General features: G+C 41.6%; 1 pseudogene; it reads left to right on the plus strand.

Annotated features, from left to right (window-relative positions):
• Positions 1 to 11,877: 11,877 nt before the first annotated feature.
• On the plus strand, positions 11,878 to 13,688 carry LOC149168468 (18S ribosomal RNA; annotated as a pseudogene).
• Positions 13,689 to 14,901: the final 1,213 nt, after the last annotated feature.

Raw genomic sequence — 14,901 nt, forward strand, 5'->3', positions numbered from 1 at the left:
CAGCCTTCACGGGACATGCGTTGAAATGCAGAACCTCTTCACAGGGGTCACGCTGAAGGAGAAACGAGAGTTTCTCACTGGGTTCTGGGTCACAGATTGCTGATTAATCTACAATTTCAGGCCAAATCAAAGCAACAAGCAAGGTACAATCAAAGGGATGCTTTGAGGGAGTACTAAGATCTATCACAAAGGATCATCAAATCATTTGTGACTCCATTGTTCAGATCATAGACAAATCCAGTGATTGGATCAAAGCAGCAACTGTCTACTTTGCATATGAGAATAGCAGATGCAGTTCGATTGTTGTTGTCGAGTCTATGAAACAAACAATGATGGAAACACAAATAAAATGACTAAACAGATCTCCCCAGCGGAGTCGCCAATTTGTTGTGGGGAAAAATGCCTATGCAGGACGATCCTATCCACCTAAGGTGTGACAGTGCCTTAGCAACAAATAGAGACAACTATTCTAGTATTCTTCCTTTATGAATTAAGAATGAAGATAGGTGGATGGACTAACCGGTGTCTTCCGTTTGTCCCTCAATCTGGTCTCTCTTCTCTTTGAGGGTTCCCAGCTACTTGCCTTCTCGCTCGCCCAGCTTCAAGAGGTTTCTGCAAGATCACAAGAAGAGAACACTACACAAGACATGGATTCATATTCATAACTAGTTCAGGATTATAAATAAACTAACATACTAATGCAATCATACATCAAAGATACATCAGTATATAGGAGAAACCAAGATAGCTTTATTGATGAATAACAAGGTTCAGGAAGAGATACAACCCAGAGGGCTCCAATCCAGCATCTCCTTCCCAGCAAATGGAATTCCTATCTTCACCTCCTTCAAAGCATTAAGCACCCAATGATTCCAGTCTCAAACCAACAGCAATTCTTTGCAATAACAAAATTCCAGCCTCTAGATCTCATGGATGAGAGATCCATATATAGATGTTTGGAGAGAGGATGAGTCAGCTTGAGATCTGACTAGTGTCCTCTCCCTCTGTCAGTTCTTGATTCCACTTGGAGGTTCTTGCTTCCACTTGGAGATTGGGAACCCTACTCATCACTAGTCGAATTCACTGAGGCAAGTGTCATTGAGGAAGATTTTGGAAGCTTCCTGGGTCTTGACACCTCTTGGAATGAACTTGCCATTTGTCAACTCTCGCTCAGCGCACCCTGGTAGTGCTTCTACCTGCGTTGCAGTGCAGGTAGCCAGTGTTGGCTTTGACATTCAGCGCAGGCAGCTAGTGGAGCCACTGAATTGATCCCGAATTGACTTTTTTTTTAGCATTTTCTGGTGGAGAACTTCTGTGAATTGTTGTGGTTTGTTAGCATTGTTCCTCTAGGGGTAGGAAAAACATGTTTAGGGACTTTGGATCCCTTAGATTATGGACATTTCATGCTCAATGCTGTAAGGCACAAAAATGTCTATAACAGGTAGGGTGGCCGATTTTCATCTTCTCTCCATCCCCACTTGGTAGCACATGAGTGGTAATGTTGGCCATGCTCATCTCTGGAGGCATATGTGAACAATTCCCCTTCTGCTCTCCAAGTTCTTGGAGTTGTATGGGTTGTTGTGGTGTGGCTCTCAGGCTCGTCCTGGTCCCTCATGCCCATCCAAATGATACAAGTGATAGGTTTTCTTTTCATGTGAAAGGTGGGTTGGTAATTGAGTTGGTTTTTGGGTTTGCTTGAATAATGGACTTGGGTCATTTTTAGGGTGACCTCTTTTCATCTTCTCTCCATCCCCACTCAGTAGCACATGAGCTATAATGTTGGCCATGCTCGTCCCAGGAGGCATATGTGAACAATTCCCCTTCTGCTCTCCAAGTTCTTGGAGTTGTATGGGTTGTAGTGGTTTGGCTCACGGGCTCGTCTTGGTCCCTTTTTCCCATCCAAATGATACAAGTGACAAGTTTTCTTTCCATGTGAAAGGTGGGTTGGTAATTGAGTCATTTTTTTGGTCTTGCCGGAATGATGGCCTTGGGTCATTTGTAGGGTGGCTGATTTTCATATTCTCTCCATCCCCACTCGGTAGCACATTAGTGGTAATGTTGGCCATGAACGTCTCGGGAGGCATATGTGAACAATTCCACTTGTGTTGTGGCTCCCTGGCTCATCTTGGTCCCCTCGTGCCCATCCAAATGATACAAGTGACATGTTTTCTTTTCGTGTGAAAGGTGGGTTGCTAATTTAGTTGTTTTTTCAGATTTGCTTGAAGAATGGCCTTAGGTCATTTGTAGGGTGGCTGATTTCATCTTCTCTCCATCCCCACTCAGTAGCACATGAGCGATAATGTTGGCCATGATCGTATTGGGAGGCATATGTGAAAAATTCCCCTTCTACTCTCCAAGTTCTTCGATTTGTATGGGTTGTTGTGGTGTGGCTCTTGGGCTCGTCCTGGTCCCTTGCGCCCATCCAAATGACACAAGTGATAGGTTTTATTTTCGTGTGAATGGTGAGTTGGTAATTGAGTTGCTTTTTCGGTTTTTCCTAAAGGATGGCCTTGGGTCATTTGTAGGGTGGCCAATTTTCATCTTCTCTCCAGACCCACTCAGTAGCACATGAGTGGTAATGTCAGCCATGCTTGTCCCAGGAGGCATATATGAACAATTCTCCTTCTTCTCTCCAAGTTCTTGGAGTTGTATGGGTTGTTGTGGTGTGGGTCCCAGGCTCATCCTGGTCCTTCATGCCCATCCAAATGATACAAGTGATAGGTTTTCTTTTTGTGTGAAAGGTGGGTTGGTAATTGAGTTGTTTTTTTGGGTTTGCCTTAAGAGATGGCCTTGGGTCATTTGTAGGGTGGTCAATTTTCATCTTCTCTCCATCCCCACTCGGTAGCACATGAGTGTGTTGGCCGTGCTCATCCCAGGAGGCATATGTGAAGAATTCCCCTTCTGCTCTCCAATTTCTTGGAGTTGTATCGACTGTTGTGGTGTGGCTCCAGGGCTCGTCTTGGTCCCTCATGCCCATCCAATTGATACAAGTGACAATTTTGCTTTCTGTGCGAAAGGTGGGTTTGTAATTGAGTTGTTTTTTTGGGCTTGCTTGAACAATGGCATTGGGTGATTTGTAGGGTGGACGATTTTCACCTTCTCTCCATCCCCACTCGGTAGCACATGAGAGGTAATGTTGGCCGTGCTTGTCCCGGGAGGCATATGTGAACAAATCCCCTTCTTCTTTCTAAGTTCTTGGAGTTTTATGGGTTGTTGTGGTGTCGCTCCCTTCCTCGTCCTGTTCCCCTTGTGTTCATCCAATTGATACAAGTGAAAATTTTTCTTTTCATGTGAAAGGTGGGTTGGTAATTGATTTTTTTTCTTACGTTTGCCTGAAAGATGGCCTTGGGTCATTTCTAGGGTGGTTGATTTTCATCTTCTCTCCATCGCCACTCGGTAGCACATGAGTAGTAATGTTGGCCATGCTCGTCCCGAGAGGCATATGTGAACAATTCCCCTTCTGCTCTCTAAGTTCTTGGAGTTGTATGGGTTGTTGTGGTTTGGCTCCCTGGCTCGTCTTGGTCCCCTTGTGCCCATCCAAATGATACAAGTGACAGGTTTTCTTTTCGTGTGAAAGGTGGGTTGGTAATTGAGTTGTTTTTTTGGGTTTTCCTGAATGATGGCCTTGGGTCATTTGTAGGGTGGCCGATTTTCATATTCTCTCCATCCCCACTCGGTAGCACATGAGCAGTAATGTTGGCCATGCTCATCCTGGGAGGCATATGTGAACAATTCCCCTTCTACTCTCTAAGTTCTTGGATTTGTATGGGTTGTTGTGGTGTGGCTCCCTGGCTCGTCCTGGTCCCTCGTGCCCATCCAAATGATACAAGTGATAGGTTTTCTTTCCGTGTGAAAGGTGGGTTGGTAATTGAGTTTTTTTGTCAGGTTTGCCTAAATGATGGCCTTGGGTCATTTGTAGTGTGGCCGACTTTCATCTTCTCTCCATCCCCACTCTGTAGCACATGAGCAGTAATGTTGGCCATGCTTGTCCCCATCCCTCTTGCCCATCTTAACGACAAAAATGTTAATATTTTCCCAGCACTCCTTTGAGCCTTCGTTGTTGTGGTCCCAGATTGAAACTCCAAAACTCCCTCATGCCTATGTCACTATCCTAACCCTCGATTGTTGTGAATATAAAATTTTGATTGGGTTGGGCAGCCATGTGTGGCTCCATTGAAATTGGCTTGTCGTTATATTTTTCACCTCTTCCCTATTTGGTGGGGAGGGTTTTGCTTTTCCTATGAAAGGTGGGTTGGTAATTGAGTTGGTTTTTCAGGTTTGTGTTATGAAACCAGCTCAAGAAAAGATAGAAAAGATAGATAAACACCTTAGAATTCAGCCTCTTCGAGGGGGCAACCTCCTTTACATTACATAAATGAAAAATTATTGGATGATTCAAATGACAGAACCTCCTTTCTATATATAGGAGTATATGGAGTCACAATATAATCCAGTCGACCTATCAATAATAATATAAAGCCACAAAAAATAACAATAGGGGGATTCTATGGGGCACAATAATAACAATATGGGGATAATAGGGGCACAACAATATTAATAAGGGATGCAACTACAATAGTAATGAGGTAATCACTAGTATTATAGGGACCCAATATGCCCCTCTCCTTCAAAAAAGTGTTGTCCTCAACGCTTGAGTAGTTCTCGATGCTTTTGTATCAAATTCTCATCCTCCCATGTGGAATCTTCAGCGGATAAGTTCTTCCACTTGATAAGATACTTCGAAATTGATCGATTTTGTAGCTGTCAAGTTCTTGTTTCTGTGACTGCTTCCTGTTCCAATATAAATTTTCCTTCCTCGTCAAGTTCTGGCAATATTGTTTGAACTGGGAGCTTTTCGCCTATAACCTTCTTTAAACATGAAACATGGAAAACTGGGTGCAATCGAGAAGCTGCAGGAAGCTCTAATTTGTATGCCATTGTACCAATCTTTTGCAACACCTTGTACAGACTATAATGCTTTGGTGATAATTTATTATCCTTTTTAGCTTGCTTGAGGGAAATTTTCTTATATGGTTGTAGTCGTAGGAATACCCAATCACCTACATCAAAACTTCTTTCAATGCGATGTTGATCTGCCTGTTGTTTCATTCTATGTTGTGCCAACACAAGGTTATCCTTTAAGAGTTGGAGGACTTGTTGTTGATGTTCGATGTGATGTTCCACTGCTTGAACCTTAGAATTTTCTCTTAAATATGATGTGATGGATGGTGGCTGATATCCATAAAGTGCCATAAATAAGGTCATTTTTGTTGTTGTATGAAAGGAAGTGTTCTACCACCATTTAGCCAGAGGAAGCCATTTGACCCATTGTGTCTAGTTATCAGATACAAAGCAACAAAGATATCCTTCCAAACATTTGTTTACTATCTCAGTTTGCCCATCAGATTGAGGACGATAAGATGAGCTATGAGCTAACTGAGTACGAAGACAAGAAAATAATTTTGTCCAAAAATTTCCAGTGAAAATGGGATCTCTGTCACTTACAATAATCTTAGGGTTTCCATGTAGCTTTTGAATTGTTTATGCAGTAGAAACTGTATTGGCTTTAAATGGATGTGATAATGCACAAAAGTGTGCATACTTGGTAAGTTTGTCAACTAACACCATGAAGACACACTTTCCCTCAGACTTGGGTAAACCTGTGATAAAATCCATTGAAACCTCCTCTCAACATTGGCTTGGAATGGATAAAGGTTGTAATAGACCTGGTGTCTTAATTGTTTCAACTTTATTTTGTTGGAAAACAAAACATTCCGCCACAAATTTTTGAATATCTGATTTAAGGCCACCCAAAAAAAATTCCTTCTTAACCCTGTGGTAAGTTTTTAAAAATCCTGAGTGCCCTCCTAAGGGAGAAGTGTGTAATTCCATAAGAATCTTTTGTTTTAGTTGGGAATTCTTACAAAGGTATAAGCGATCTTTGTACCATAAAGAATCATTTTTCCAGTTAAATGTATCAGACGTACTAGAATCTTGTTGTAAGTTTCAAATAAGTGCCCACACTTCTTCGTCATTCTTCCATTCCTCTCTTGCTTCGTTTATCCAATCTGGTTGGATAATAGAAATGGCACACAACAATGCTTCCACATCCTCATACTTTCTTGAGAGTGCATCTGCCACCACATTTTGCTTCCCTTTTTTGTAGATGATTTCAGAGTCATAACCCAACATCTTTGTGACCCACTTTTGTTGCTCTTCAGAGGATAATCTTTGTTCTAAAAAGTATTTAAGGCTATCATGATCCATTTTTACCTTGAAGTGTCTTCCCATTAGGTAGGGTTGCCATTTCTTAAGTGCATGGAGTATTGCCAACATTTCCTTCTCATAAATAGCTTTGTGTAAAAACTTTCCCTTGATTGGACGACTTTCAAAAACAATGGGTCTTTCATCTTGCATTAAAATAGCACCAATTCCATTTCCTGAAGCATCACATTCCACAATAAAGGTTTTTGTGAAGTCCAGTGTAGCTAAGACTGGTTCTTGGCATATTGCCTCTTTAAGATGTTCGAAGGCCTTTGTTGCTTCTGGAGTCCATAAAAATGCATCTTTCTTCAATAATGTTGTTAGAGGTGCTGCTATTCTCCCATAATTATTAACAAGCTTGTGATAATACCCTGTCAACTCGAGAAATCCTCGCAGATGCTTTATGGATGTGGGGATTTTCCATTCCTTAATGGCTTTAATTTTTCTAGGGTCTACCTTAACTCCTTCATGAGATACAATATGACCCAGATATTCCACCTATTGTACTCCAAAGAAAAATTTGGATCTTTTTGCATATAATTGTTTCTCCTCTAATAGTTGTAGCACCCTGTCAACATGTTCAACATGATCCTTCCAAGACTTGTTGTAGATTAGTATATCATCAAAAAATACTAACACAAATTTTCTAAGGAATGGTTTGAAAATGGAATTCATCAAACCTTGAAATGTTGAAGGTGCATTGGTAAGTCCAAAAGGCATGATCAAAAATTCATAATGACCCTCATGAGTTCTAAATGTTGTTTTTGGAATGTCTTCGGTCTTCAATCTGATTTGATGATATCCTGAACGAAGATCCAACTTGGTGAAGTAAATTGATCCATGCAATTCATCTAGTAATTCATCAATGACGGGAATGGGAAACTTATCTTTAATAGTGAGCTTGTTGAGCTCCCTATAATCCGGACACATCCGCCATGATCCATCCTTCTTGTGCACTAATACTAATGGAGCAGAGAAAGAACTTTGACTCGGTTGAATTATACCAGCCTCTAGCATTTCTGCAACCATATGTTCAATTTCACTCTTTTGGGCATAGGGATATCCGTACGGCCTGATGTTTGGAGGAACACTTCCTGGAATCAGATGAATAGCATGATCATGATCATGAATAGGTTGGAGACCTTTAAGAGTCTCAAATACCTTGGAATGATTGTCCAGGACTTTTTGGAGATCTAGAGAAATAGATGATTGCAATGTGGAAACATCTAGCGAACATAATTGTGCAATTACACCCCTTTGTTCCATTTTTAGAAGCTTTGTCGTACCGTTAGAGCTGATTATCTTTCTTGGTTTCCCTGCAATACCCATTAATTCAACTTCCTTTCCTTCCACAGAAAATTTCATGAAAAGTTCTTGAAAATTAAAGCTATTGTACCCAAGGATTGTAGCCATTGGACTCCTAGTACAACATCAACACCTCCCATTGGAATGGAAAGCATTGGGCTAGCCAATACATATTCTCCCATTGATAGCTTGATATTATGGAATTTTCCAGAGCAATTTATTGTTCCTCCATTTGCAACCATCACTTGACGCTCTGGCGCTAGATATAAGAATCAATTCAATTCTTTTGCTACCTTACAATGAATAAAATTGTGGGTACTTCCTTAATCAATCAACACTGTTACCTTTTTCTTCTTGATTTGTCCTTCTATCTTGATGGTTTGAGGAGTGGTAATTCCCGCCAATGCATTACAAGATATGGTCAGATTCATTTCTTCTTTATCTAAGCTTTGTTCTTGGAGTATATCCTCTTCTTTTGACCTTTCTTGCTCATTTTCTTCTTCCTCTTCGCAATCTATGTAGAATAATTTCTTCTCAGCACACTTATGACCTTTAGTGTATTTGCTATCACAACTGTAACAAAGCCCTTTTGCTCTTTTTTCTTCCAATTGTTGTGGTGTCAACCTTATAGGTTGTGGAAGACTAGGGGCAACAACACTTCCATCTTTATAGTTGTGAGTGGTATGCTTCCTGGTTGCCATAATTTTGCTTTCCATTTTTCTTGCTAACCTGAATGCCTTCTCTAATGAATCAGGTTCCCAAAGGTGAACATCATGTTGGATATTATCCTTTAAAGTCCCTATGAACACATCAATCCTATGCTCCTCTGGAATATTTTTTACCCTTATGTTCAATTTTTTAAACTCCTCAATGTGCTCCATTATTGAACCCTTTTGTTTGAGACTTATCAATTAAAAAAAGGGTTTCTTTTTGTATCCTCATAATGTGCTGTCAATTCTTCCGTAAAAATTGTCCAAGTGATAATTTTTTTATGAGAGAAAATCCATTGATACCATACGAACTGATTTGGTTCCAAATATAAAGTTGCAATACATACCTTTTCTGTGTTTTGCACATTATTGAGATTGAAAAATTGCTCCATCTGTAATATCCATGTTGCGAGATCCTTGCCATCAAACTTCCCCATATCGATTTTTGGAATATGGTTGGTCTTCAATCCCACATTAGAGTCTAATAAATCATGATTAACATTTCTTTTGTTCGCATCATGAGTTTCCTTTACTACCTTTTCACCATTAGTAAGTATTTCTTGTAGAAATTTTGTCAAATCTGTCTTCAAATCTGCCATGTCTCTCTTCAAATCTATCTTCAAATCTATATTGAAATCATCCATCTTAGCTTCCACACTCTTTATCTTAGATTCCACGCCATTTATCTTAGCTTCTGTTAGCTTTTGTGAGAGTGACATTTGTTGCACTTGTTCTTGTAATTTTGATATATCATGTAGCATTTCTTCCTCTTCTTCATGAGTCATGCTAGAGCTTTCAGGTTTCTTACTAGGTGTTTGCATTTTCTTTCCTTGGGGCATCAGTTACCGATAATAATTATCTACTATGCCCTTTGAATTCCTTCAAAATAAATTTTCAAACCAAGCTTAAGAAAAAATTTAAAAAAATCTACACACCTTTTTTCACTTTGTAGGAGCTCGATATTACCTCTGATGTACCTCTATACTTCCTAATCATCTAGTTCTGAAATTGTGATTTGTAGTAGCCCTCTATGTCCTCTTTCCATTGCCACCATTCCGACCCAAATTGGATTCTCCAAGGAAGAGTTATGCGAAATCTCCCACAGTGACTTGATTATAGACTAGTTCAGTAGAGCAAACTTATACGATGTGCCACGAGTCACTGTTTCAACCTTTGGCTCTAAAAAATATCTAAAAGAAACTACAGTCCATCCTATTTCTATAACTTCTTACGAAATTTCAATCTGATGCTCAGAGAGAAAGTTATGACGATTTTCCCCAGGTCAGCTGTTTGGAATGTAATTAGGATTCTACAAAAGACCAACTTCCTTAGATCATATCTCCGCAAATATAGCGCAAAAGGCTCTGAAATTCGGAACCTAGGTTCAGCACAATGTTGTCTCAAATGGGTTTTTTTAGCTTCTAAAATGTCGCAGAAAAAAATTTATAGCGAAAATGCCACGATGACCTATTTGGAGCAGCGAAACCCTAGAATCCAAAGCTCCAATACCAAATGTTATGAAACCAGCTCAAGAAAATATAGAAAAGATACATCAACACCTTAGAATTCAGCCTCTTCGAGGGGGCAACCTCCTTTACATTACATAAATGAAAAATTCTTGGATGATTCAAATGACAGAACCTCCTTTCTATATATAGGAGTCTAAGGAGTCAAAATATAACCCAGCGAACCTAACAATAATAATATAAAGCCACAAAAAATAACAATAGAGAGATTCTATGGGGCACAGTAATAACAATATGGGGATAATAGGGGCACAACAATATTAATAAGGGATGTAAATACAATAGTAATGGGGTAATCACTAGTATTATAGGGACCCAACAGTTTGCCTCAAGAATGGCCTTGGGTCGTTTGTAGGGTGGCTAATTTTCATCTTCTCTCCATACCCACTTGGTAGCACATGAGCGGTAATGTTGGGCATGCTTGTCCCGAGAGGCATATGTGAACAATGCCCCTTTTGCTCTAATTTATCGAAGTTGTATGGGTTTTTATGGTGTGGCTCCCTATGACGGCTAGCGTCTTTATTGTTCGGCTATTTATGGTGTCGGTTTCTTGTGCTTGTACTCTTTCTATGTTAGCATTGTTGGTTGAGATGCATACATTTAATAGGAATGTGGAAGGGTTTTGGTTGTAAACCACCTACCCTCCCTCTTGCTTGCTTTTTCCATCGGGAAATGTCAAGCGCTCTTCCCCTTATTGTAAAGTTAAGGGTTGGCATTCCTTTGAAAGTGCACATTGTCCGTGGTTGTGTTGGCTTTGAGGTTTTGATAGATGTGATAGCCCATATGTTCGATCGAGTGGTCAATTTTTTCCTTGCATCTCACGTGCGTGGCAAGCTTTTGTGGTTGGAAATGGTAAGTCACAATGTTTATGGGCATTTTTTATTTCAATTGTGTATGCGCTCGTGGTCCAATGGGGAGGAGGCTTTCTATGTCGATGGTGGGGGATATTTGGAAGAAGGATTTTGAGGTGGAATGCTTCAACCTCCCTCCTCTGCATGGAGGTGGTCGTAGGTGAAAACTATTCACTGTCTAGTTGGTAAAGCTATGGGAAATCTCCTAGGTTTCCTGTACATAGGGTGTGTGGGGTGAGTAGCTTCCCGATCTCTCCTCCTGTTTGGATATGTTCTTGTATTTTGTAGTGAGCCTCTTTATTTTCATTTATTTCCTTCTTTGCCTTCGCATCATGGTTGCCACAGGCGGTCAAGTTATCGAGGTCCACTATTGCTGCTGCTTGGGTGGACTCCTAGGTGTCCTCGGTGCGGGGCGGGGAGGGTCAGGGGGCATTTATAAGAGAGGTTGTAGGCTTGGCTAGTCTTGTCTTGTTTTACTTCCTTCCATTTCCTTTGCATTGAGGTTGTCGTAGGTGATCATGCGATCGAGGTCCATCGTTGTTGTTGTTCGCATGGACTCCTAGGTGGCCTTTGTGTGGGGAGGGTAGGGTTGGGGGGGATTTCTAGGGGAGGCTGTAGGCTTGGTTTGTCTTGTATTATTTCCTTCCCTTGCCTTTGTGTCGAGGCTTCCGCAGGCGATCATCCGATCGAGGTCCACTATTGCTGTTGTCCGGGTGGACTCCTAAGTGGCATCGGTGTGGGTGCAGGGAGGTTTGCATGGCCTCTCTATGATAGGATTTGTGTGGTCGGTCGTCCTCTTTTTATTTTCCTTCCTTTTCCTTCGCATCGAGGCTACCGCAGGCGATCGAGAGATTGAGGCTATCGCAGGCGATCAGGAGATTGAGGTCCACCATTGCTGCTATCCAGGTGGACTCCTAGGTGGCTTCGGTGCGGGGCGTGGAGGATTTTGGAGGCATTTATAATGGAGTGGGTGAGTGATCTCTCATTTTCTTGTTGGTTGGGGCGTGGTTGCAAACTACAAAGTGGTGCAATGTGGCTCAGCAGGTCTACCCATTTGTTCACCATGTCCTTGGCATGTTGCATTTGCTTCCTTCTTGGGACGCAAGAGGTGCAAGACATAAAAGTTTTACATGATATTTTGATATCTCTTTGACTTCATGGGTGTTCAGGTTGGCTCTTGGTAAGAGAGCACCTGGAATGCCCTTTGAAGTGGGAGGGTACTACCTAGTTGATCCTACCAGTAGTCATATGTTTGTTTCAAATATTAAGCCATGCATGTCTAAGTATGAACTAATTTAGACCGTGAAACTGCGGATGGCTCATTAAATCAATTATAGTTTTTTTGATGGTACCATACTACTCAGATAACCGTAGTAATTATAGAGTTAATACATGCACCAAGTCATGACTCTTTGGAAGGGATGCATTTTTTAGCTAAAAGGCCAGTGTGGGCTTGCCTGCTTCTCCAGTGAATCATGATAACTTGACAAATCACATAGCCCTTGTGTTGGCGATGCTTCATTCAAATTTATGCCATATCAACTTTCAATGGTAGGATAGAGGTTTACCATGGTAGTGACGGGTGACGGATAATTAGGGTTTGATTCCAGAGAGGGAACCTAAGAAACGGCTACCACATCCAAGGAAGGCAGTAGGCATGCAAATTACCCAATCTTGACATTGGGAGGTAGTGACAGTAAATAACAATACTGGGCTCATCGAGTCTGGTAACTGGAATGAGTACAATCTAAATCCTTTAACAAGGATCCATTGGACGGCAAGTTTGGTGCCAACATCCGTGGTAATTCCAGCTCCAATAGCATGTATTTAAGTTGTTGTAGTTAAAAAGCTCGTAGTTGGATCTTGGGTCATAAAGGTCGGTCCACCTACTCGGTGTGCATGTGCCCTTCTGTTCCTTTTGTTAGTGGCATGCTCCTAGCCTTAATTGGTTGGGTTGTGCCTCCAGTGTTGTTACTTTGAAAAATTAGAGTGCTCGAAGCAAGCTTATGCTCTGAATACAGTAGCATGGAATAATGTGATAGGAGTCTGGTCCTATTGTGTTGGCATTTGGGACTGGAGTAATGATTAATAGGATTGTCGGGGGTATTCGTATTTCATTGTCAGAGGTGAAATTCTTGGATTTATGAAAGACAGGCCACTATGAAAGCATTTTCCAAGGATGTTTTCATTAATCAAGAATGAAAGTTGGGGGCTCGAAGATGATCAGATACCGTCTTAGTCTCAACCATAAATGATGTCGACCAGGGATTAGCGGATGTTGCTCTAAGGACTCTGCCAACACCTTCTGAGAAATCAGAGTGGTTGGGTTCCAGTGGGAGTATGGTCACAAGGCTGAAACTTAAAGGAATTGCTGGAAGGGCACCCCAGAAGTTTAGCATATGGCATAATTTGACTCAACACGGGGAAACTTACTAGGTCTAGACATAGTAAGGATTGACAGATTGAGAGCTCTTTCTTGATTCTATGGGTGGTGGTGCATGGCCATTCTTAGTTGGTGGAGCGATTTGTCTGGTTAATTTTGATAATGAACGAGACCTCAGCCTTCTAACTAGCTACGCGAAAGGTTCCCCTTCATGACCAACTTCTTAGAGGGGCTATGGCGATTTAGGCCATGGAAGTTTGAGGCAATAATAGGTCTATGATGCCCTTAGATGTTCTCGGCCACACGTGCACTACAATGATGTAGCCAATGAGTTTTTCTTCTTGGTTCGAGAGGATCGGGAAATCTTCTCAAATTGCATCATGATGGGGATAGACCATTGCAATTATTGGTCTTCAACGAGGAATTCCTAGTAAGTTTGTGTCATCAACTCATGTTGACTATGTTCTTAACCTTTGTACACATCACATGTCACTCCTACCGATTGAATGATCTATTGAAGTGATTATATTGCGTCGACAATGGTAGTTCGCCACCGTCGACGTCATGAGAAGTTCATTAAACCTTATCATTTAGAGGAAGGAGAAGTCGTAACAAGGTTACCGTAGGTGAACCTGTGGTAGGATCATTGATAGCAGGGGTTTTCTTTTTTGGTTCGGGTTGGTTGGGTTTCAATTGCAAAGTGGGACTGTGTGGTGTGTCTCTAGGGGAGCGGGTTTGGTGTTTGGCGAGAAAATTGTTGGTTTCTTGTCTTGAGGTAACATTTGTTTTTTCGTGTGTGTGCTTGCAAGCCATGCTTCTGCTTGTCCCACTCATCCTTTGTTTTTCTTCCCCCCCAATGTGTTTCTGTAGGGGGTTCAGAAGCTTGTTTCTTGGGAGCCCTTCCGACGATTTGTTCGGTCGGGAAAGGCTGCTGCAGTTGAGGTGCTTGGGAAATACGATGGATAAATTTAGACTCATTTGTAGTGGTAGTGCTCGGTATTTTTTTCATTGGAAGGCATGGGCCAAGGGTGCAGGCTTCCATAGTTGGTTCTCTCGAAAAGGCGACGGTGGTTGACGTGTTTCTTGGGTGAGATTTTTTGCTGGTGGTTTGGTCGAGGAAGTGGTTGCGCACGCGCCTGGTAGCTCAAAACTTCTGTGAGGGGAAATTGTCGGGGTGGGGTCAATATGGGATGGATGAAGAGTGGTTCAACCCATTGGGCTGGCCACCCTAGTCCTCCCGACCGTTCCTCGATATGCCCTCATGGAAGGGTTGGGTGTCCAGGTAATGAAAAACCCCTCCCTCAGTCTGAGCTCCATTGAGATCATAATTTTCCTTGCTAATTGGTATAAGGGTGGCAATTGTATCTCATGCCTTTACCGTTGAGGGAATTCCTCATCCTCTCGTGAGCCACTCCCCTTCTAAGGAAAAAAGAAGTAGCGAGTTGTGTCTTTGTTCCTCCCTTTGGATTGTGGGTTTTTTGTGGGGCTTGGTCATTTCTTTATTTCGTGGTGTACGCTTTGCAGACATCCCTCTCTTTAGTGGTCTTGAACCATCGATGTATTTGTGGCCTAGTGCTTTCTCCAACATTGAGTGTCAACTCGTGACAACTCCTCTTTGGAGTTTGATTCTTGACCCCCGTTGACTTTCTCGCTATAAAGGTTGTTGGGTGTTTTGTACATGGATGGGTGCAATAGTAGGGTGGGTTTGTTATTAGTATTCTATTTGTCGTTTGAAGCCTTGTGTCAAGTTGGGGGGTTGTTTACCTCTCAGTAACATGCTCCAGACACTAGTCTCATCTCGGTCCTTGTCCTTTCTAGTGGTCAAGTTTAGGTTGTGATTTATTTGCTTGGTTGTTTGATTG

Source organism: Pinus tabuliformis, chromosome 4_2 (genome assembly GCF_031772625.1).
Source record: "Pinus tabuliformis cultivar Carrire ecotype Pingquan chromosome 4_2, CPIR1, whole genome shotgun sequence".
Taxonomy (NCBI): Eukaryota; Viridiplantae; Streptophyta; class Pinopsida; order Pinales; family Pinaceae; genus Pinus; species Pinus tabuliformis.